General features: G+C 33.9%; 1 protein-coding gene across 13 annotated transcripts in view; it reads left to right on the top strand.

Annotated features, from left to right (window-relative positions):
* MGAT4C (MGAT4 family member C) overlaps positions 1-26630 on the top strand; it is a 731126-nt gene that overhangs the window by 325028 nt on the left and 379468 nt on the right.

Below are 26630 nucleotides of genomic sequence, written 5' to 3' on the forward strand. Positions count from 1 at the left end.
TAAAAAATAATAACATAGGATTGTGTCCTGAAATATGTGAAAAATCTTTAGTTCTACATAATGGCAATATGTATTATGGACTTGTAAAATATGGGGTTAAACATGTTTCTTTACTTTAGGATTTTTGATAATATTTGGAATTCCAGTATGTGGTGTTAATTCTCAAGAAGGGGCATTTCAAAATATGTAAGTAGCTCTTTCCAAACTTAGGCATCACAAAGAACCTTGTCTGGGGAGAGAGATAAGAGTTCGTCGTACTGCTCTAGGTTACCTGCACACTGGGGAAAATCATCTAGGACTTATTATTTAGACTTTGGAAAAAGAGCCAAAATACATGCTAAGTGATATTAACTTTACCTATGTGTAAAATTGTACATATGTGAATATTTAACCTAGTCGAAAAGGTAGTAAGAGTACATTTAACTAATATGTCTTCTCATGTAACTGTCTTGTAAGTAATTCTATAAATCATTTCTCATCATCCTTAAAATGAAATAAGAATTCCTTAACATAGAGTCCGTTTCCTACTGGACCTTGCTGTGACCGTCTCTCTCTATCGCACCTACACTTCTCCAGGCTCAGTGTGCTCCAGCCACACGGGTGTTTGTGCCATGCCTAGAGCATACCAAGGGTGAGCCTAGTGCAGGGTGTTCGTACTTGCTGTTGCCTCTGGCAAGAACATCATTTTCCTAGGTATCCTCATGGATCCCTCCTCCACTTTCTTTATTCATTTCAATATCAAATCCTCAGAAAGACTGGTGTGGTTCCCCCCTCCTCTGGTCACTCTTATACTCTTATCCTATTTTTTCTTTCTACAATCTACAGCTACTTGATATTTTCTTACATATTTGTATGCTTTATTTGTTTCTCTTAGACTAAGAGAGACTCAGTTTGACACTGTGTGGGAAGTGTGTTGTATCTTTAACCAAAATATTGTGAATACTCTATATTGATTACCATAGCTGTGTGGTCCTGTGTCTGACAATCTTTGTTTAATTCTTCTATAACACTTTACTGCCTGTGAATTTAGGCAAGGGATATAAAACCCCTCATCAATAAAATGAGCATAGCAACACTTCTGTCAAATGGTTAAGATTAAATAAGGAAAGATATACTTGTAAGAATGCCTGGCACACATTGCTATGGACAGGTTAGCCATTACTATTTTGAGATATTTCGATACCTCAGATACCCACTGAATTGTCTTTACATGATAATGCTCAAAAGACAACCACATTTTCTTCCATGTATGATATTTTTATTAGGTTGGCATTGCACTAACCATTTGGACACCCCAGTTTTAATAAGCACCATTCTCACTGTCAGTCCATCCCTAAATATTGATATATTCCTTTCCTCTACCACGTGGCTGAAAATCATGCCCTATGATCAAATGTTAAGTCCTAGAACTGCTTGCTATCTACGTTTTTCATATCTAACTCATCTCTTCCTTCTCTATTAACATACCCTTTATTAGTACTTTTTAATTTCTCATTTATATTGTTGAAAACTCACTAATCTGTTTGCTTCTATCACGTTGTCAAATTTAAGCACTAATCATGTGAACCCTTTCAAAATAATGTCACTGGCTTTCTATTTTGCTGTGAATTAAAAATAGCAGGTCTAAAAGTTCCATGCATGGCTTAGTAGTAACAAACCCGACGGGTATCCATGAGGACACAAGTTGTGCCCTTGGCCTCACTCAGTGGGTTAAGGATCCGGCATTGCCATGAGCCGATGTAGGTGATGTAAGTCACAGATGCAGATCAGGTGCCGCATTGCTGTGGCTGTGGCATAGGCAGGCAGCTGCAGCTCCAATTCGATCCCTAGCCTGAGAACTTCCATATGCTATAGGTGTGGCCCTAAAAAGACATTCATACATACATACATAAATAATGCAGGTCCATAAAACTCCTAGTTTTAAGATCTGTGGTTTCCATTCTGCAGCCAGAGTCGTGTTGGAATTTGTCCTCTTATCCTCCTCCTAGGACTAGCAAGCTGCAGAATATACCCTTTATTTCTCATGGTGATGTCAGAAGAACAAGCTTGGGAACTTGTCTAGCCTTCTCAAACTGCTGTCATGGTCACTAACATTGTATTGTTCAAAACAAGTCACATGACCAAGCCAAATGGCAAATAAGTGTTTTTCTGCCCATGGACATGGGAAAGAAAGAAGATACATATTTTCAGACAATAGTCTAATTTTACCCCTACAGTCTAAAGAAATGTGCAAAAATTCTATTCTATTATTATAAAAGAAACTGCATATCAATAACATCAAGAATATAACAATCTAAAAACTTCATGTGAAATAAAGAATTGAAAGAACCAGTATTAATTGGAGGGTAGAATGAAATTCTTTATTTTTATGCAATGATAATAATTACATATGCAATGAAAAAAATGGTTTTGTCCACATATGTTGCAGGTATTTTTCCAAAGTTTCCGTTACTTTTAATTTATAAAAAATGTGCTTTGAAGTAGAGAAAACTAAAACTTTTCTTCAGTCATAGTGATATCTTATGTCATTTTTTTCAATGCATAATAAAACATTATAATAAGTATTTTAATATGTGGTATGATGAGAAAAAAATCCTGAATTTTTGGGGGGTGGAGCAGTTATACCTGGTTTGAAAAGATTCTTCTAACTCTAGTCAGTTCCTTCAGATGATTATATTATTTCATACTTTTCCTATGACACTTTATCTTGAATTTATTTTGCTGAACTTTTGAAGTGATGACTAATCCACTTTTCAAAGATTTAAAGTTTCTTCATATTTTAAACACATATCTTCTTCTATGGAATATATTTTACTTTTTGTTAAGCAGAATATAATTAATTGAGAAACTACCCTTTAGAAAGGATAGAATATTATTAAAAGACAGTATAATTTGTAAGATAGCTCCATGTGTGTAAGAAGTTACATACTGTGTATGTATAATTTTAATTTTATTATAGCATTAACCTAGGACTTTTTCCTACAAAGTAATATTTATTCTGATTTGTAATTAATTCATTTATGTTTTTCTAAGCATATACGTTTTACAGTATTTTTTTCTCCTTTGCCGCCTCTTTCAGTTATTTTGATTAATTATGCATTTCCTACAAATTAGGCTTACTCTAGTATATTAAGTTTATTAGTTCATTTAGTTTATTTTATTATAAATTCTAATGGGTGGAAGAAAAAAATCACTTTTAAATATTAACTTTTATCTCTGTTTCATCAATTCCTTGACTACAAAATAAACACACAAACACAAACATTCCATTGGAGAATATATAAAATGCAGATTACTCAGAATTTGCTTTTTAGCTACCTAAACTCCAGAATTATCATCTACATATATAATACTTAAAGGAAGACTATACTATATATTTACATCAATGCTGTTACATTTAGAATGTAACAATTGAAAGAAATAAATTTGGGAAATATTTTCAAGAAGTTTTTGAAGAGAAACAGAGAGACTTTCATACTTATAAAAGATTGTTTGCCTTGAGGGAGTTTTGTGTCAGAGAATAGAAAAGGCAACTACAAGCTAAGGATAACTTGAAATTGAACAAAAATCACTGTTGTCAGATTCTTCATCAGAAATTGGACAGTGACACTTTGAAATCTAGAAGTGCCATGAAATGGCATCATTCGTGTGTATAGGCCAACATTTTCACAATATACAATTTTTGAAGTTACCCACGGTAAATGTAACATTAGGAAAGAATTACATCTGTTTTGTTTTGTTTTGTTTATGCCTGCACCCATGGCACAAGGAAGTTCCCAGGCCAAAGATTAAATCTGAGCTTCATCTGCTGCGACACCAAATCCTTTAACCCACTGTGCTGGGCCGATGATTGAACCCGTGCCTCCACAGCAATCTGAGCCACTGCCTTAGGATTCTTGGCAATTGCACCACAGCGGGATCTCCCTATGTCTATTTTTTAAAATATATTTTCTCCTGAAAAATACCTAAACAGTACTACCATAAGATAATATTGGATTCATTAGTTTGTTATTTGGGAATGAGAAAAACTTAGAAATATTTAATTTATTAGGATGAATTTTGTACTCATAGATATTTAGGGTGATATCCAAGTTTTAAAAACACAACTTTTATTTTCAAATTTAGCTATAGTACAATCCAAATTTAACCCCAGAGCTCCATGGAATACTGAAAAATCCCTACAGCATAGATATGCGTGACAGATGATGTAGGGAGGTAAAGGAAAGAAGGTAAATTTTGGTAAAGAAAAGAAGCATCTAAAACAGCAACTAGAGGTCAGACTGCAGGTAGCATCAAGTGAGAGCTGAAAGTGGTGATCCTGCTCCTACTCACTTTAGACACTGAAGCAAAGACTGAAAGGGGTTCCATGCCTTAGTTATCAATTCTTCAAAGTAGAGATGGGAAGACAATTTTTATATTAGACTCTATCTTTCACTCTTACTGATTTTGTAAACTTCGTAAAGTTACTTAAAACCACGGAACTTCAGTTTATTCAATAGACAACTACAAAGAGTAATTATTCTTTCATAGGTTACAGCAGTGATGGTGTGCCACGTCCTGAGCGTGCACAAAGATTTTTGATAGCTGTTCAAATGTGTTAATAGGGGAGTTCCCGTTGTGGCGCAGTGGTTAACGAATCCGACTAGGAACCATGAGGTTGCGGGTTCGGTCCCTGCCCTTGCTCAGCGGGTTAACGATCCGGCGTTGCTGTGAGCTGTGGTGTAGGTTGCAGACGCAGCTCGGATCCCGCGTGGCTGTGGCTCTGGCGTAGGCCGGTGGCTACAGCTCTGATTCGACCCCTAGCCTGGGAACCTCCACATGCCGCGGAAGCGGCCCAAAGAAATAGCAAAAAGACAAAAAAAAAAAAAAAAAAAAAAAAAAAAAAATGTTAATAGGATCTTGAATGGACTATATAGAAAGCCAAGAGAAATTACATTTGCAGATATTTGGAATTTAATAGCAAGGGAATCATGACGTTTCTTTTAAGATGATACTTAAACTTTAAATTCTGTTAAATGCTAAGTATATCAGATCATTTCTTTTTCAACCTGGCATAATTTGAAAAAGCATATAAATGTGTGGATGAGGGCTTGAGGCAACCAACAAAAATTGGCCCAAATTGAATTATATCTAAAAAAGATATAGATAGATAATTGCATGTAGGTTTTAAAACCTCTTGTGCTATTTATCTTTCAAAAATACACTTAAAAAATCCTAAATTTAACCTGTTCATGACTTAAATTATGTAATTCATTGTTTGGAGTAGAGAAAGCATGTACCAAATATGGAATTTAACATTATATTTAAACTTTAGTTTATTATTGCCAATTAGTTTTCAAGATTTGAATAAAATGTACCAAGAATTTAGTTATACAAATATATAATAAACAGATAGATGGAAGACAAATAGATGGATAAAGTTTCATATTAGATATACTTCTGATAAATGTTACTGATTTTATGATGTAAAAATTGAATGACGGTATGAGTAATATGACTTCCTCCACTTCTCAGATTATATTTACCACTAAATTTTTAAAAATCGGAAGGTTTTAGTATCAGGATCTTGATGCCTAGTTCTTTACTAAGCTCGCAGAAACAAGACTTTCCAGCACAATTTTGTGAACGAGCAATGATGAAAGTGAGCCCTCCCTTCAGATATTCTTTTCTGTTACACTCCCTGGACTTGCTTTCTGTAGATGCGGGGATAAACTCTTGTACATGAGGATCTGATAGCCTTCGTTTAAATCCTGGCTTCATCACCCACCGTTTGGAAGAACCCGAGCAATTAGCCTAAACTCTTTACAACCGTGTTTCCTCAACACTATCATAGAGATAATAGCATTTATTTTATAGAATTAAAGGAGATAACCCAAGTAAGTAATTCAGTCATGAGTTATATGTAACACATACGTTTTCTACTCCTATAACCTAACATAAAGTGATTTGAAACAGTGATTTTATACTATATTGGATTTAAATATTCTATGTGAGTGGAAAGTTTCACCTTTTGTGACATTTTAGAAAACATATGGGGATCATGTATTTCACTTCCATCAATATAAACAAAACAGAATTTTCTATTATTGGACAACTAAAAATATGACTACTAAGGATGTGAAAGCTTTCCTTCCTGAGTGTGTGGGAGTGTCTGCACATGTGCAAATGTATGTGCATGTTTGTGTGTGTGTCTGTGTGTGTGTGTAAGGGAGCTGAGAGAGCCAAGTATTTATGTAATGTAATCAAAGAATACCTCAGTTGGCCAAGTACCAGCTCTATGATGTTAGAAATTTTCATTTTGAAAGGATGGAAAGTGAAAAGCAGAAAATTAAATTAATATGTTAAAACATTGTAACTGCATTGTAATGTAACTGCATTGTAATGATACTGTTTATAGTACTTGCTACCTCCAGTAAGTGGCTCCTTCAGGGGTGTAAGTACGAAGTACATGTCAATTTATGCTACATATCATTCCATTAAAAATGTGGAAAAAGAGCATCAAACCTGCACATGAAAAGGAACATCCGGCCCCTCCCTAGGAAACACAGCCCTCTTATTTTCTGAAAGCATGTAGAACAAAGCTATAGGAGTAGTATTCCAAACCTGTTATTACCTTTTTTTCCTGATATCCCCTGCCTCTCTTGACTGATATTCACAAGGGATGGACCCATTAAATATGTGCAGGACTGTGAATATCAGTTTTATCTTAACAAAGTTGCTCCAAAAAATAAGGCATAGACACCTGGATAAGACAACTCTAGAAGAAGGTCAGAGAAACCTACTTGTGATTTTTCTTTTTATCTTAGAGCTGTAGGTGTGTTTCTGCATAGCAGTGAAGGAGGTACTCATTCCCAGAACCATTCCTGCCATAGGTTAGCTCTACAACCTTGGGCAAGTTGCTTACCATTCCTAAGCCTTTGTTTCCTTATCAATAATAATTAGTTCTTGTTAATTATTATATATGCTTGTACTTTAAATGTGAACAGGAACTGAGATGATATGTATATTTAGCATTTTGTCTAATGACTTACATAATAATTACTATTAGAATTATTAGAACTTTATTATAAGAATATGCTTCCTCTTATATTATTCTCAATACCTAGTAATAAGGCGGCAGGCTTTTGAACCAAAGGGTGAAAGAACAGCCACATAAGATTCTCCATTTTCTTGGGATGAAAACATACACTAATACGCTAAGAACATTGCCGAAACAGAATATACTCAGAAAATTTTGGGTGGAGATAGACCACACTTCCAGAGCTGACAAGAGGCAAATGCCGTAATATATTGCCTAATAGATGAGCATTAAATAAGTGGTATCCTTCTAATATTGAGAATATAGTTTCAAAGGGAAAGGTTCTCCTTAGATTTTAAACGTGTATTGCATTTACAGAACTTGCTTCTATTATGGAAAGAGGAAGAGTATTCATATTTTTTGATCGAGATACAATATTTGAGTATGCCATGAAATAGAGTATATAGTTATTGATATAGGTGTCGATTATTATTATTACTATTGATTTTATTAACATTCTGTTTACATTATGCAGAGATAGAAAGTCATTTGTAAGTTTCCTCTATAATCAGAAGGAAAATTTATTAAGCAAATGCACTTTTAATACCTTGCACAACCCTGCACATTGGGGAAGTTATGTGCATGCAATACTTTAAGGTTCTCATTGGAAAAAGATCATCATGTAATTTTCTTTAGTGGTTGGTCTAAGACACTCAAGATCTTGGAGCAGAAGTGTAAAAAAAGGCACGCACTGCTACCTAAAGCTCGCCACTTCCAGGATCCAAATCACCCAATACAGCTTTAATATGTATAACAGTTTTAAAGATACCAAGCGGTACACTTCTCCTTCTTTTAAAATTATGATGGAAGTCTGCATGGTATAATGTTCAGACCAAGAGTCTGAAGCCACTGCTTTGGTACCTGAGTTTGAATTCAGGCTCTATCACTTAATGGTTCGGTGGCTTTGAATAAGTTACTTTGTTGTTGTGTGCCTTAGACTTACCATCTGTGAAATGGATGTAATAACAGTATGTGCTCAATAGCGTTATGAGAATTCAAAGGTTTAATAAATATGGCCTTTGGTGTAGTTCCTGGCATAAGAGCTTGTACACTGTACAAGTGTTTTTGTAATGATGATGATGAACCTCACTCATGATTCAGAGGATTTCAATTTTTGAGGAACTAAACAGCTGTCATGTACAACTCTCACCTTCTTCTTAGTTAGGGCTGTCAAATTAGTTTGATAAGCCAATCAGAGTAAAAGTAAGCTTGAAAGCTAATTGTTAAGTATAACAACAACAATAACAACAAAACATTATAGCTCCAAACTCTCTTTGTATATCCAAAGGGACTAAATTTTACTCCAAACTAAAGACAGAACACTGTATACCACATAAGAGAAGTTCTAACCATCTGGAGAAAGCACAGTATATTCCAGTGATTGCTAGAAAAATAAGTGGGCAGAATCTAAAAAGAAGAATTAAACTTCTGATTAACCATAGGAAGCACTATTATTATTTCCCTTTTACAGATAAAGAAATAAAGGATTGAGGTTGCTAACATGTGGACACAATGGTTCTGGAACCTAGGTATTTCTGACCTAAACCCAGTGTTCCTTCAACGTATTTCCTTCTATGTTTTATTGTATGTGCCAGTTAACCAAGTCTAAACTATAAGGAGAAATCTCATTCTAATTTTTATTTCTTCCATGCTAACACAGATATTCAGGTCAATTTTTTGTGATTTGCTAATCTATACTAATAATTTTGATTTCCATGTAATTATAGTGAAAATGAAAGATTGTGTATCAAGAAATTATGGGCCCCCTTAATTTCCCTTTGCTCTATGTCTTTGACCCTTTTCTAAATATTTAGCTTGTATGTTTCAGGGGCCTAAATGGACACATAGTTACCACAAAGGTCCTCACGTCTTTGACTTTCTCCTTGCTGACAACGTGAAGAATCCTGCTAATAACTTTCAGTGTATTTAGGGATATGTATTTTAACATCAATATTTATTTTTTCCAGGTTTTTACTTTTAACCTTTTCTACTATGAGGATTTCCAGAATCTTTGATCTTATATTTACATGACAATGTAATTCAATTATGCTTATCCCCTACACACACACACACACACACACACACACACACACTCTTATGCATGAATGTATGTATATATGTTCACACATGTGTTTAGTAGAAGATATCATATAGTTGATAGTCAAACTTAGTTTTTCCATTATAAAAAATTCCATTCATATTGGTAGAATTCAAAATAAGTATGGTTGCCATATATTTTCTGAAACTCCTCAAAGATAATTTTTTTATTTAAATAGAATATGTATATATTGGAGTTCCCACCGTGGCTCACTGGTTAACGAATCCGACGAGGAACCATGAGGGTACAGGTTTGATCCCTGGCCTCGCTCAGTGGGCTAAGGATCTGGTGTTGCCATGAGCTGTGGTGTAGGTCGCAGACATGGCTCGGATCTGGCGTTGCTGTGGCTGTGATTAGACCCCTAGCCTGGGAACTTCCATGTGCCGCAGGTGTGGTCCTAGAAAAGCCAAAAAAAAAAAAAAAAAAAAAAGTATATATTGACATAATATTAAAACTCTACCTTAAATACTTTTATTTCAGGATAAATGACAATAATATTGTGTTAAAGCCTTAAAAGTGTTTCACATTTCATACTATTTTATTTACTCCACCCTGAATACATATTGTAGTGAAAACATAAACATTTTGATACAAATAGAAAATATTTGTGTAATCTTAAAATATTCATTAGCTGACTATAATAGTAAAGTTAGGAATCATTTATATTCAAGGACAGGCAAAGAGGAATTTGCCAAAAAATCTCATAAACTACAGGTGATGTTATAATTTTTCTTGCATCTTTCTTGTAGCTGTGTTCAAAAAGACCATTTATTCTCATGTTTGTGCAGATTACTTTCTACCCATTTTCTATCTTTCTCTCTACACTCCACAACAAAATGTGTAGGAGGTAGCTCTCAACATTTGACACTGGTGGGAAAGATTAGCAGAAGTGGTGACTTTGACAAATCACATTTCTAAGGCCCTTGCTGCAGGGATCCACTGCAGAAGGGCTGGTTTATCACTGTAACCAGGATGTTTTTTTTTTGCTTCCCCCCCAAAAAAAAGCAACATTTTTCAGAATAGGGCATTGAAATTGAGCCTAATTGCCTGTACATCAAGTTTTTAAATTATTTTGCAATATCCTTGTTGGGTTTTATAATATTAGCCAAATATTGACCCACATCATTTGATAAAGAGAAAATACAAATTTTATGTTCCACTTCAAAATGGGAGTTATCATAGGCATAAAAATTGATTTTAAAATACTACTTCTTGGACCCAGAAGTTGCTTGTTGTGCAGAAGATTTAGGCTTCATTGCACCCTTACAACCAGAGCTGTTGGTATGTTTGTGTTTTTATATGCTACAGCAATTTTTAGGATCGTCAAGAGTTGAAAAATGATATTTTTCCAAATGCATGACTCTTTCAGAGATATTGATGTTCTTTTAACTGATCTGTGAGTAAGTTTTGAAAAGAAATTGGTTTCTCTTGAATTCCAGTTTTAATGGTTAAGGCAGCTACCCAGGGCTTCTCACAGCTCCAAGGTTTTGAGCATTAGCTATATACCTGCTGATGGAATTTTGTACTTCAGTTAACTGTGTTTAAGCCAGCATGAAGTGGGGGAAAGAAAAGAGGGGCAGGCATGGTAGAAACGCAGATTTGAGAAGAGCGTTTAAGAGGTAGAATATTTATTATAAATTCTCTCTCCATTTATCGTAGCACTGAGGGCCTTAAATTGCCATCATTCCGTCATTTTCTATCATTCTATCTCGGAAAGAAATCTCAATCCTAAACCTTCGTTCAAGAAAAATCATGTTTGTACCAAACCGTTAGTAACCTTAGTTTATTTCCCTGCACCAATCTTGTCCATACACTAAATTATCTTGTGAGTGATTTACAGATTAAGACTAGTGATTTCAGCGTATGCTTCATATTCATATATTTCGTATTTCCTTAAACCTATGCCAGATGCATTTCATATAATGGCACATTATATGGGATATGTTTTATGGGATTTATATTTTTCTCTTTCATTTTGGATTTGAACCCAAATTCTTTTTAAAGGTATAAAGCTTCATGACAAATTGTGAAATATAGTTTTTGGAATGACATCGTTCTAAAAGGAAATTTAGAATAAAGTTACTACATGTAGCAGATTGAATTGAAGACCCAAAGTAATGTGCCTCGGTTAATTCAGCATTTAAACTGAAGACGGATTTGATAAAAGTATTAAGGGCGCAATTTCTATAAATCTAAATGCCATAGTCACTGTATCAGTGAGGGTTAGAGCAGTAATCTAAACACTGAGTATGTCGTAAACATTTTTTACTAAAAAGGGTTTATACTAATAATCAAGCATCTCATCATTACTCTTCCTATGTAAAAATGCTTTCTTTTATTTCTGCCCTGTAGAGACACTTATAAGAAGGGCAAAGAAGACCCAAGTTTAAAATATGTTTTATCCAGAGGAGCTCTTCAGATTCTGACACAAATTACATTTTGTTTGGTTCACTCGCTATGAAAAAATATTGAAATGTTTACCAGTTTGAAGGGGTATTCAGAGCTTTAACCTAATTCTGAGTTCAATTCTACACTAATTCCCTATATTTAGACAATTATATAACGTATCATGAGGTTTTGAGGAAGGAAGAGAGAAATAGTTTTATTGTTTGCCTCATGGTTTCTATGAATACATATGCTTGAAATACACTGTCTACTAGGTGAATTATTTTGAAAATGTTTTACTGTTCTCTAATATTAACTTTTTTCAATAACCATAATAACTCCAAAAACTAGAGAGAGGTTTGAAAATTATTCTGGGTGGTAAAAAAACAATGGGATTTTTCTAAGAAGTCATTTCACCAGAGTATTTGACCTCCATCTTCTACCAGAATTAATTTACAGAATCATAAAAGTCTTCTTAGCAAAATCTAATCAACTTTCGTCAATTTTGTTCCTTTTCCCAGTTCTATTTGTAGTATTTTTAATACCCTTTTCTTCTTTATCTTACCTGAAGTTTTTCTGGTTTTTAAAATTTTGTTTCTCTTTTCTAGCTCTTCTTTTTATAATCATTTGCTGATGAACTCAGTTCTTTGCAGTATTCACTAAACGTCCATTCACACATTTACTCATTCTTTTTTTATACAAAATGAATAATTATTCATTGCCTGTTTTGGGTTAGATACTTAGACAATCCATCAACTACTCTGCCATAACCCAGACTTACATTATGACTCGCACATGATAGATTCTGACCATCCACTCTTTCTCCAATTAGTTATAAGTAGTTTTTAAATGAGAAAATTATGATCATAGAGTATTTTATCAACTGTCCTTTGAAATGGCTTCTGATATTTAAAAAATAAGGTAAGAGAAATAGTGCAATGAATATATACTCTTTGAATACATAATTATGTAATTTCCTCAAACAGTGTTGTGATTAACAGTAAAAGTTCTGGGATATGACTGAGCTGCATAATAATTGCAGCTACTTCATAGTTTTGTTTGTTTTGTTTTTAAGAAATAAATGTGATAGGCCCTGTGAATTCCATGATATAATGAAGCCAGGTCTTATTTTTACCATCACAATCACCATTATTAGTGTTACTGGAAAACGCATCTCTCTTCCTCCCTGCACTATACATACTCTAAGGTAGTGATAAATTCTCAATTGCAAATACTGTCTACAAATATGTCCCATTCAAATTATATAAATATATAAATAATTGAATTTTTTTAGATTCAAGCAATTACTGCTCAAAAAAATATGTATGAGTACCCACAAAGTCAGGATATATGTTTCATCGCAAAATATTTTGTTTTATTCGAAGTATATAAATTATTATTTACTTAAATAAATTTATGTAAAAGAAGGTAAATAAACTCATTAGTTTTATGTGCTTTATTATGTGATAAAAGTACAGATAAATCATTCCAACCAATAGGCTTTGTGACACAAATATGTAATATGCTTACATTTGTGTTTTACTTTATTTTTACAAAGCATGCTTTAGCCTGAAAGAGCACTGAAAACTCAGGCTCTGTCAACATTTGAGAACACTGAGGTCATTGGATAGTTTAATGGAAAACATTAAAGTATTTTTTACGTCTGAGCTGTGTAAAGAGTTTTCTAATTCATATTATTCATATTCTTGTCACATATATCATACACCCATTCATATTATTCATATTCTTATTATCAATATCATAAACCAATCAATTATGAGAAACATAAAATGAAACGCATTTTATGGATATGTAACTGACTCATATTCTCCACATTCTAAAACTAACTAGTCCACCCTGATTTATAAGTATGAAACAAAATAACTAAAGTGCATTAGTCTTCTAATGCTGCTGTAACAATGCCACAAATTCTCTAGTCTAAAAAATCAGAAATTTATTGTCTCACAGTTTAGGGGGCTAAAAACCCATGCTTTCTCTGAAACCTGTAGGGGAGAATCCTTCCTTGGTCCTTCTGGCTTTCTGGGGTTTGCTTGCAAAATTCCTGGTACTCCTGGCTTTTAGACACATTGCTTCAGTCGATGCCTCCCATTGTCATAAGGCCAGCTTCTCCCTGTGTGTCTTTGTCTTCACATAGCCTTCACAGTGTGGTTGTGTGTGTCGGAATTTCCCTTTGTTGTAATGACACCAGTGATGGTGGAAGAGGGTCCACTCTGATAACTTCATCTTACCTTGCTTACATCTGCAAAAACTGCTTCCAAAGTAGGTCACATTCACAGGTACCAGTGGTTGGGATTTTAACGTATATTTCGGGAGACACAATTCAACCTGTAACACTGAGCATGTTGTTTCTTGGTCCTTCCTTTTCCCAGTCTTTCACAGCCTTTTCCTGGCTGTCCTTTCTTGTCTATTTCATCAAGCACTGTGTCCACAATGCCCACACTGGTTGTTTTTATTATTCTAAAAGGTCTGATCTGGTAACCTCCCTGCCCCAAGCCTGGCAAAATGCTTTCTTTTCTTCTGCACATAAGTGATTGTATAGTTTTACAAGCAATTTTGAAACTGTTAAGACTGCTGCCACTACCCACATACAGTGTCAGTCCTCAACTGGATAATCAGTGCCATTTGTCAGTTATTCTGAATGTCATAGCTGGACTGTCTTCTGTCTCTATGACAGTCATTTAAAGCCTTCAGCATTCTCTCTAAACCCTTTACCATTTCAAGATAAACTTAATTCATATTTAAATCAATTATTGATCCCTAAAGAAAAATTTGACTCCTGGAGGTAAATTCGTCTACCCCACAGGTAATTTATCCTGAACGGTTGTAACACATTTCTTCCCACCTCAGCAGAAGAGCTGTTTTTTTTCTCCTTAATAAGATATACTTCCAACTGGTTTTGCGTCTGTCTACCTTTAATTAGCAATCTTGATTTAATTAACAATTTCCCTCTTAGTCCATTAGCAATCTCTTTCTATGCTGTATTTTTTTGCTCTAAGCATATACCTATTTGTACACATATCCCTCAAGGCCAAAGAGTATAAAGTAAATATGCCTTTCCTATGAGCCTATTTTCCACTCTGAATAGCTTTCTGTTTCGTTCTCTTTCCTAAATCTATTATTTTTTTAAAGAGTTGTCATTACCTGATTATATTTTCTCAAATCTCATTCATACCCCTGGAGTTTTACGTCTAGTACTCCACTGAAGCTGCTACGACAAAAGATTGCTAATGATTGACATCCCTACATTTCAGTACACATTTGAGTAGAATTGTAAATACTTGTCATACTGACACCTTCCTTTTATTTATTTTTTTTTCAGTTTCCCTTTTGCCTTTCTGGATATTCTTTCCAAGAATCCTATGAAGTTTCTTATGAATTTCTTTCAAATGTTAGGATACATTAGAGTTATATACTTAGTCTTCTTTTCCATCATTTTAGTTTTGCTTACAAAGTCATATTCACATTCATAGTTTTCTTCTGCCCCAAACTATCCTCTCAACCCCAGATTGTTTGTATTAATTCCTATAGCATGTTATTTATACTGATAACTACATTTCAAATATATCCCCTCTTCTCTGTCATTACAAATTAATTCAGACTACCCCCCTCCTTCTCTCCCTTTTTCCCTTCCTTTTACTCTTTATTACCTGCTGTAATGAGTTCCTTGTCCCAAAAGTTTCGTAGCTTTATCAGTCCTCTCACAGTCTTGCCAGGATTGCTATTCTCAAACTCAAATATTAAGATATCATTCCTTGGCTATAAAAATCTTCCATTATTCATGATCCCTCCACTACCTATTGGGAACAAAACCCAAACTTAGGTCCTAAATATATGAAGCTTGTCTACCACTCCAAACTCATATCACATCACCTCTCTCAGAAATATGCTATATGCATGTGTTTATACACCCTCTACCTGATTATCAACTCTCTCCCTTCTTACCTCCCCTCACAGGCATAATGAACTTAATTTTTGTGTGTGTAGTTATTAGCATAAAATCTAGTATACCATGGATATTAGTAAATGTAGAATGAGTGATAATTGAGGAAAAGGAGTCTGATACCTCACGTCACTCAAAGAACTATTTCACAGTTGTCCCAATTAGAGCACCTAAAAATGATTGAGTTCTCTTCTACAATTCAGACTTGCCGATGTAGTCATGTAATTCTTTTTTGATAGATTTGAAGAATAAGCACTTGTTTGGGGTCCCAGTATCATCTTGCCTCTCAACTGTTTCTTTTATTCCCCATGATTTTCTCATGGATCACTTGTTCATTGCTGATGCTGGGGTGGGGGTGGAAAGTAAAGAAAGGGGAGCCTTGTCCAGCATCACCATTGGAACAAGGGATGCAAACTATTGCATTGGAAGTGGCTAATCAGTGAGATCCTGCTGTATAGCACAGGGAACTATATCAGGTTATTTGTGATGTGTGTTGGAGGATAATGTGAGAAAATATATATATACATTTATATGTGTGTGTGTGACTGGGTCACTTTGCTGTACAGTGGAAAATTGACAGAACACTGTAAACCAACTCTAATAGAAAAATACAAATCGCTATTAAAAATAAATAAAATTAGAATCCCTTCATAGGAAAAAAAAAACCCTCAAGATTCTTCTTCCTATAGATTGTTGTTATCAATTTTTATGTAATACAGGATAAATAGGACTCAGTCACATTATGGGTTAAATTTGCATTGCAGGGAAAAGGGGCATTTGACCTATAAAATGAATAATCATTTATTACACGGAATTCAGCTTCAAATAGCTACTACTTCTACTGATTAAATTAGGGAAATGTCAGTTTGGGAAAAGTGGCTTGAATTAATAAGTAGTTCTCCCCCATCTGGTTCAAAGTGAAACAACCCTATAACAAGTATACTTGTGGCAGGACATGTAATCTCCTATTGAGCAGTCAGCCATTAAGGTACATAGTTAGAAAAACCAGAAAAGACTCCATGATTAGGGTTATAGATCATCAGCATGAACTAAATTTATTTTGGCTCAAAAAGTGACTAATGATTGGTTTAAAACATCCACAGTTAAGGAAATCTTGTTACAGCTCTAACAATGGGGTTTTTATGACAACTTATGTATTGTCTAAATCAATAAAAAGTGGCTAATATGTGCCTAGCATTTTATAAAAGAGGCTCTTGGGTTTGCAGTTATTCTTATGAGGATAGGATTAACTTACTACATTTTGCTGAATAAGTCTAATATTGTCAACACTATTCATAGGGGAATAATGAAAAAGTAAGAATCTATTTTTCCATACAGTGTATCGATTGATGCATATTATTTCCTGGTCTAAGAATTTGTTTAATGCTAATTAAAATCCATTCTTAGAATCTCCATGTTTATTTCTCACAGTAGTCAATTTAGTTCAAGGACTTGATTCTTAAAATTAATTTAGATGCATAGAAACTCTTCAACAGACTATTCATTTACCTTTTTTATCTCAGTACATTATTCAAATTTTTCTTTATATGCTTATAAAATAATTTTTAAGAAAAAAATTGAGTTTACTTGTACTTGAGCATTTTCCTCAAACATTTCCTCCTTGAAATGCTCTCTTGTTCTAGACATGTACAACATGCTATTACCTGTATATTATGTGCGCTTCTGGTTAATAATGAGAGTTACGGAACAAAACCACTTCTCTCTTCGTCTCTCTCTGTCTCTCTATCTTACCTTCTCTCCCCCCTTCCTCCCCCCTTCTCCTCACACCTCTCATTATAATAACTTAGCCAAGTTGTGGCCAGGTTAAATCCAAACCTCACGTCTAAAGAAAAAAATCACACCCCCTTGCTGACTGGTTTTATGGTCAATTCATGAGCATTTATTTAGGTGAGCTCCTTGGTATGACATCATGGTCTTGGTGCATTTTCCATGAAAAATTGCTCTCATAAAACTTACTTTATAACATCTCTGTTCTGCTCAAATATCCCAACCTCCTCTGTCTCCGACCTTTCAGCTTTTAGTTCCCTTCTCTTTTTTCCGTTCCACTGGCAAAAGCTCTTCACATCATGTCAATCTACCGTCCGTACCTCTCTGGCAATACATCTCACCCTCCTCACCTAATTTAGAATGTAATTCTGGCAATTTGTCATTTGCAAACTGGCATTTCTGGCTGCGTGTGCTTTCCTGAGTTCCAAAGGCTTGTGTTCAGCTTATTAGGTACTCTGTCTTCACATCCCACAGTTCAGTTCATTCATTTCCCTCTGAACAATCTTTTTTGACTCTCATTATTACCTTTTCACTTAGTGTTTTGGCCAAAACCTAGAAAAGTCAAGTGAAACTTCACTGCTTTCTCTTCCTCATTAATTACACCTCCCACATTAATTACTTTTATCTATGAAATTACGACAGTTGATCCACAATCCCTTTATTCTTATTTCAAGTACTTTTTTGATGCTCTCACTTATTTAAGATTTTTTAAAATGAATAAAAAATTAAAAACCTCAGATATACAAGAAAATATGTGTATTGTGTAATACCATTTTGTTTATTCCAGTTATATTATTAGAAAATAAGTTAACTAATTTTGTTCCAGTTAATATTTGCCTTATCAAATCTCCTCAAACAGTGATATAAATCCTCTAAGAACACTCACTTCATCCCAGAAAATAAATGACTTCACACCTTAAATATATTGTGCATGATTGAAAGTCTATGATAGGTCATATTTCTATTAAAGGCTCACATTATAAAGCATACATTTTAAAAAACAGTTTAATTTTGATGTCACTTATGTATGCATTCAAATACATTTTATGGGAATACCCATCATAGTGCAGCAGAAACGAATCTGACTAGAATCCATGAGGACACAGATTTAATCCCTGGGTTTGCTCAGGGGGTTAAGGACCCAGCGTTGCAATGAGCTGTGGTGTAGTTTGCCGACCCTGCTCAGATCCTGCATTGTTATGGCTGTGGCATAAGCACACAGCTGCAGCTCCGATTCAACCCTTAGCCTGGGAACCTCCATATGCCATGGGTGCAGCCCCGAAAAGACAAAAAAAAAAATGCGATTTATGGTCATACTATTTTTTAAAACACAAGAGCTTTGGTCATTTCTGCATGTGTGTGTGTGCCATCAAATTACAGGAAGTATTTTTAATCTGTCCCAGAGAGTTGCCTGGCAACGACATTAGAGTCAGTTGCATTGCAGAGTGCAATATATGCCCATGTTTAGATTTGCTATTTATCTTCATTATAACTAAGTAATTTAAGTTGTCAAGTCTGTTGTGACTATTGGGTATCTGTTAGCTATACATTTAATGCTTGACTACACTGTGCTTTCAAAAAGAAAAAAAGCAGCTATAAATTTCTGTGTTGGGTTTAAACCTTATGGCAGACATAAGGCTACAATATGTCTTCATCTTCTTGGAAAAATATTGTCTTTCTACCAAATGTGTACTAAATGGACCTTACAGAGTAGTGAGGGGTATGATTTATCCACAAATTCATACAGCATAAACACTTTTATGACACTGAATCCAATTGCACCTGAGGGGATTGTTAAACCAAACAGCAAAATGATTAAACTTAAAAAAAAAAGCAATATCCAAGTCTAGTAACCTCCACTTTAAAATGACATTAATCCTACTCAACCACAATAGAGTGTGAATTTTTAAGCAAATAAAAACTTTTCCCAAACTTTCTTTTCATCCTCATAAATACTGAACTTTGCATACTCAATACTATCATAACTTTTAGACTAAATAGGAATAGTCAAATGTAATGTAATTATTTCCTCATTAAAAAATTTAATTATATCCTTATGGCATGTATGATCTTGAATATCATCTTCAATAATAATTTGATAAATAACACCCAAAATCTTAATACCAAGAAAAGATGCTTTGTTATATAACCTATAAAATATTTTAGTAAAGATATTCTACCACACATTTTAAAGCACAATATTGAATCAATTCTAGTTTATTTAATATTTGTTCATTATTTGTTATTTGTAACATTTTCTTACAGATAGTGAAATTGATAGAAATATATGAATAAAATAGTGAATAAAATGAAAACCCTTTTTTTTTTAACAATGCATGTTGAATAAGGTATAAACACAAAGATAATTTCTTTAAATACATTAAAGAATTTAAAAAATTTTGTGTAATAATGTAAATGACCTTGGTTTTTACATCAAAGAAAAAAATGTCCCATTTATTTACAATTTTAAACACTAGTATCTTAGGTCGGTCATAATTTTTTTTTTTTTTTTTTTTTTTTTTTGCTTTTTAGGGATGCACCCATGGCATATGGAGTTTCCCAGGCTAGGGGTTGAATCAGAGCTGCAGTTGCCAGCCTACACCCCAGCCACAGAAACACCAGATCTGAGCCATGTCTGCAGCCTACATCACAGCTCACGGCAGTGCCAGGTCCCTAACCCACTGAGTGAGGACAGGGATCAAATCCTCAACCTCATGGTTACTAGTTGGATTCATTTCCTCTGCACCACAATGTGAATTCCTCTTTGGCCGTAATTAAACTATAAATTGCTAAAAGTAAGTTATGACAAATGACTTTGAAAAAATAACGATGATAGTTTAGACATCTTTAGTTTGCTTTGAAATAAACCCATTAACTTTTACAAAAGTATTTCAACATAATTTATTGCAGATAATTTTTTCTAATTAAAGATATTATTCTTTGATGCCAGCATCATTCTGATACTGAAACCAAATAAAAATATAGCAAAAAAGGAAAATCACAGGTCAATATCACTAATGGACATAGATGCAAAAATCTTCAGCAAATTATTACCAAACTGAATCCAACAGTGCATTAAAAAGATCATACACCATGATCAAATGGGATTATTCCCAGAGATCTAAGGATTTTTTTTTCAATATCCACAAATAAATCAACAAAATGAAGAATAAAAACACAATATGATCAAAAACAGAAATATAGATCACTGGAACAGGGTAGAAAGCCCAGAATTAACCCACACATCTATTGGTAACTAATCTATAACAAAGGAAGCAAGTATATACAATGGAGAAAAGACAGCCTGTTCAGTAAGTGGTGCTAGAAAACTGGACAGCTACATGTGAAAGAATGAAATTAGAACACTTCCTAACACAATACACAAAAATAAATTCAAAATGTATTAAAGACCTAGATATAAGACCACACACTATAAAACTCTTAGAGGAAAATATAGGCCAATCACTCTCTGACATAAACCACAGCAACATCTTCTCAGATCCACCTCTTAGAGTAATGACAGTAAAAATAAAAATAAACAAATGGGACCTATTTTAAACTTACAAGTTTCTGCACAGCAAAGGAAACCCTAAACAAAAACAAAAAGACAACCCACAGAATGGGAGAAAATAATTCCAAATAAACTGACTGACAAGGGATTAATCTCCAAGGTGATTTATAAACACCTTCTTCAGCTCAAAGCAAACAAAAAAACCCCAAATAACCCCATCAAAAAATGGGCAGAACATCTAAGCAGACAATTCTCCAAAGACTTACAGATGGCTAAAAAATACATGAAAAGATGTTCAACATTACTAATTACTCTACAAATGCAAATCAAAACTACTATGAGGTACCACCTTACACCAGCCAGAATGGCCATCATTAAAAAGTTTACAAACAATACTTGCTAGAGAGGGTGTGGAGAAAAGAGAACCCTCTTGCACTGTTGATGGGAATGTAAACTAGCACAACTACTATGGAAAACAGTATGGTGATTCCTCAAAAAACTGGAAATGGAATTGCAGTTTGACTGAGCAATCCCACTCCTGGGCATCTATCCAGAGAAAACCATGACTTGAAAACGTCTGTGTACCCCAGTGTTCATTGCAGCACTATGTACAAAAGTCAAGACATGGAAGCAACCTAAATGTCCATCGACAGAGGAGTGGATAAAGAAGATGGGGAATGGATACACAATGGAATATTATTCAGCCACAAAAAGGAATGAAATAATGATATTTGCATCAGCATGGATGGACTTAGAAATTATTGTCTGAAGTTAATCAGATGATGAGACCTAAACATCATATGCTATCACTATATGTGGTATCTTAAAAAAATATATACAATGAACTTCTTGTAGAATAGAAGATGACCCACAGACTTTGCAAAACTTATGGTTACCAAAAGAGACAGGTTATGAGGGAAGATGGGCTGGAGGTTTGGGATGGAAATGCTGTAGAATTGGGTTGTGATGTGATGATGGTTGTACAGCTACAGATATAATAAAATTTGTTGATCTTTAAAAAAACCTTTGTGATCATCTCAACATGCAGGAAAAAATCAGACAAAATCCAAAACCATTTATGATAAAAAAAAAAAAAACTTTTCAGAAAGTGAGCATAGAGGAAACATACCTTAACATGATAAAGGCCATATATCACAAACTCACAGCTTACATCATACCCAATGGTGAAAAACTGAAACCGAAAAGCTTTTCCTCTATAATCAGGAACAAGACAAGGATGCCCCCTCTCGCCACTTTTATTCAACATATTTTGGAAGTCGCAGCACAGCAGTCATCCTTTAAATGTCAAATCTAAGAACTTTCTGACTAGTCCCAGGTTCCAAATATTTTCACCTATATATTTTTTCTAAATGTTTTATAGTTTGACATTTTACATTTGTCTATGATCCATCTAGAGCTAGTTTTTAAGGTGGAAGACTTTATTCAGATTTTTTCTTTGTTCTATGTATATTAAATTTATCCAGCACCATATATTTAAAAGCAATCTTTCCTCCATTCAGTTGCTTTTGCAACTTTGTAAAAAATTGGTTGGATATTTTATATGTGGATTATTTCTGGGCTCTCTATACTGTTCCACCTATCCATATGTCTATCACTCTGCCAGTTCCACAGCTTTAATTCCTGAACCTATATATTAAATCTTGAAATCGGTAGACTGATTCTTCCCATCTAATTATTATTTTTCAAAATTGTTTTTGACATTCTGGCTCTTTTGCCTTTCCTTATCAATTTTAGAATAGTATTATAATTGTTCTCTCCATTTTTTACATCTTTCTAAAATTTCAATAGTCTTGCATAATTTTTATCAGATACTTTCATGCATGTCTTGTTACACTTATCCGTAAATATTTTTTGGGTAATTATGAGTGGTATTTTTTGTTATTAAAGATTTTATTTTTTAGAAAAGTTTAATTTTCTCAACAAAATTGAATGTAAGGTACAAAAATTTCCCGTGTATTTTTTACTGCCACACATGAATAACCCTCTCTATTACCAGTGGTATTGAATTTTTAATTTTTGTGTCCATTTGTTCATTGCTAATATATAGAAATAAAATTTATTTCTATATGCTTATCTCACATCATCTGAATGCACTTTTTAGTTCTGGGAACATATTGAGATTTCTCAGTATTTTCTACATAAGTAATCATACCCTCTACAAGTAGGGACAATTTTATTTCATCCTTTGTTTGCTTCCTAGTAGATATAAAATAGACACCAGATATAGGGATTAGTTTGACTTGGTCCATGGGCTTCTGTATTATCCAGGGAGAAAGCCCAAGAGAGAAGTAGGTATGAGGCAAAAACATATAAACTGGGGAAAAAAGTGCATATAAAGATGGTTTAAAACAGCATTTTGGAAGCAAACCTTTTGAGTTAATCTTTCAAACTTAAATGAGCATGAAAGTGGTTTTTTTTTATTGAGACACTCCTTTATTCTGCACATGTATATTAATATCTACAAAGTACTATGCTCATTCTGGGGGCATAGAAGGAACAATCAATTTCCTGCTCTGCATGAAATTCCTCTGTATTTTGAATAATTTCAATAGAAGATGGAAAGTGCAGTAATGAGTAAAGCAGAAGTGATAGTGGGCAATTTGATACAGCTAAGGCAAATAATACCTTAACAGCTTAACAAGTATTATAATCAATATAATAATAATATTTAAACAGCCATCAATCCTTGGGGATTTTTATTCAAAAAAATAAATTATTCATTATGTCTGAACGAGGCTTTGAAGTATGTAAGTTTTTTCAGTTTGGGCACAAGTTGTCTTCAAACTGCACATTTTGAAAAATGCTTCTATTGAGCAGATTGATGATTACATGCCAAGGAATATATGCATTAAAAAAAAAAGAGAGAGAGAGGAAAAAAATAAGTAGGTGAAGATATTACTGGAAAACCATGGAATATAATGCCACAGACCTATTTTATTATAATAGCTAAGGCTGGTATAAATTGCTACAGATGTACTTTAATTTTTCATGAATAAAGCCAACTAATTCCAGTTTCATTTACTCTAAAGGGATAGTTAATTATATAATTATATTAACTAAAATTTCCAGCTTAGAGTATGTAAGTTATAATTAGATTGTATTTCTACATAATGTTTTTTTAGCATTTTTGGTAACTATCCACTCATGATACCAATTTAATTATAATTGTGAATTTGTGTCATTTCTTGGAATGGAACCTAGGCATCAATATTTTAAAATATGTCCCAAATGAATCTAAAGTGCATGCATTTTTTTTTTAAATCTAAGAGTTGAAAATAAAGATTTACATTTTTTTACTCTTTTGTTCTTTTACTCATTTTCAAGTCTTCATGGGATTGAAATCATTGTTGTTTAATACCAGCTATTATCTGCAGAAATTATTCTATAGAAAAATATAGCAAAAGAAACAAATTAACACAATATAGTAATATTTACATTTAAATGCGAGCTAAGACAATTAGTAAAGAGGAAATTCTACTTTTTTGTGAAACTTTGAGACATATTGTTAACGTACTCCACAAGCATATAATATATCACTACCAACAAGCACACACAGAAAAACAGATGGATCTGCGTTTGAAGGCACTTACTTTAAAACCATGTAGTACATTTCAAGGGAAAGAAAATTAAAGACTTATTATGGTGTTATAGTTACTGTGCATTGAATTGTAAATTCAAAAAGCCACTGCACTTTTAAAATAAAAGCTCAGTGCTATTTTGGTTGACTAAGCATAACAAAGCAAAAATTTTACTGGAGGAATTTCCCTTGAATATAGTTTTGGAATATGTAACCTAAGCTTAATTCAGCTCAAGGCTCACTTACTTGGGCAGTATACAGCTCTTAGATGCATGGAGTAGTTTCCACTTTTCTGTACTTCCATTAAAGCATGATTTTAAAATGTGCTGAATGTTCATTGGTTTAACTATTAAAACATTTTTTCTTATGAGTAGTTAAATTGATTGGAAAGATAACTAAGTCATGAAATATATAACAATAAAAGTATTGTTAACAAATAAGTCATAATGATCTATTTTTTCAGCTCTAGCAAGATTTAGAAATATGGGAAAGAAACTGATTAGAACTCAAATTACAAATCTTTATTATCTAAATTAGTTGGATTCTCTTTTTTGGAAGCCATGTATTATGTCCTCCCCCCCTTTTTTTTTCTAATCTTACATTACTTTTCTAAATTATTTAATGTCCCTATTTAAAACAACCAATAACATCAGAATGGCTTAATAATAGCTAAACAATGTTAACACATCTCTTTTCCAAACACTATTTATCCAAGATATTTATTATATATTTTTATTGTATGTTAGCCTGTCTTGAAGAGCAAATAACAGGTGCCATGACTGATAGTATACCACATGGCTATACTTTATTTGTTAATGGAAAAGAATTTGTAACATAAAAGAAAATCAAGTTTCACACATCTTAAAAGATAAATTTCCCATAAAGGACAATGTTGCATTTGAGCACCAGGAAGAAATTAAGTCTATTGGCAATTATCTAAATGTCCACCCATTATTTAGCTTACATATTGGCAGCATGTTATCCATATTTCAAGTATCTTTTCCTCAAAAAATAGAAGCATGGTTGTTTGTTTCATTGGCGGAGTAGATAGCAGACAGGAAAGCAGGAGGTGGCAGATGGGGCAGACTGAAAAGAAGCTACAGTATCATGCAGCATACTTTACTTCTATGTAATTCTCTTCTACAAATTCTTTGATTCTAAGCATTTATTTCTATGAATAGATGATTATAAATGAATAGGTGTTTGGTTAAATGTTCTCAAATTGGCAAAACATAAGAATCACCTGGAATGTTTTTAAAAAGTAATGACAGCCATGCTTCATTCTAGAACAATAAATCAGAATTTTGGAATGGGACCTAGACATCAGTATTTTAAAATACATCCCAAATGAGTCTGAAATTCATCCATTTTTTTCAGATCCAAAGAATGGAGGTATGCCTTCCCTACATTGAGTCAGTTCTTTTCCGTACAGTTACTTTATCATGTTAGTGACCTCACCATCACATGGGGCTGCTCAGCTCCCACTACCACATCCTCTGAGGAGAGTGCACGCAGCAGCGAGGAAGAGTCCAGGAGCAAAGATGAGCTCTCTCCACAGGACTACCACTTTTTTTATTCCAGGGGGAAGCTCACTGAAGTCCACCACAGACTTCATTTTGTTTCCCTTGGCCTAACCTGAGCAACATGCTGCCCCTGTATCCTTCCTGGCACAGTGGGACAAGATCACCATGATTAGTTTAGTCATTGCTTCCAACTGGCAACACTGGCATTTTGGATGAGGCAGTTCTTTGTAGCATAAGACTGTCCTGGGATCCCTAAGCACTAAATGCTTGTAGCTACTCATCATGACCGCCAATATCACTCTTCGACTTCCTGGAAGAACAGTACTGCCATCTGTTGAGCACCAGTAATTAGAAGGTCCATGATTCATTCTCTCAGGCTGGATAGGTTGCCAAGAGCATAAACTCATTTACTGTTTATCATGGGAAAGTGTGCATTGGTCTTGGGTAGGTGACCAACAGTGTCTGTCATATCTCTGGAAGGAAATAAGTTAATGATTTGATTACATCATATTCACTTGTATACAACCCCTTTAACAGATAATATAGAAGAAAATACATTAATTCAAACTTGTGTTTGCTAATTGTGCTTTATTGTTTCATCTCTCCAGATTTTAATTTTCTCTTCTCTGAAGTGATAGTTCAGAAGCGATTTTAGATGTCATGATCTCTTACGTTGCTTCCAATCCTA

Source organism: Sus scrofa, chromosome 5 (assembly GCF_054392235.1).
Source record: "Sus scrofa isolate SSC_HxYL_T2T_F1_AM1 chromosome 5, Sscrofa_HxYL_maternal_Yorkshire_Landrace_v2.0, whole genome shotgun sequence".
Lineage (NCBI taxonomy): Eukaryota > Metazoa > Chordata > Mammalia > Artiodactyla > Suidae > Sus > Sus scrofa.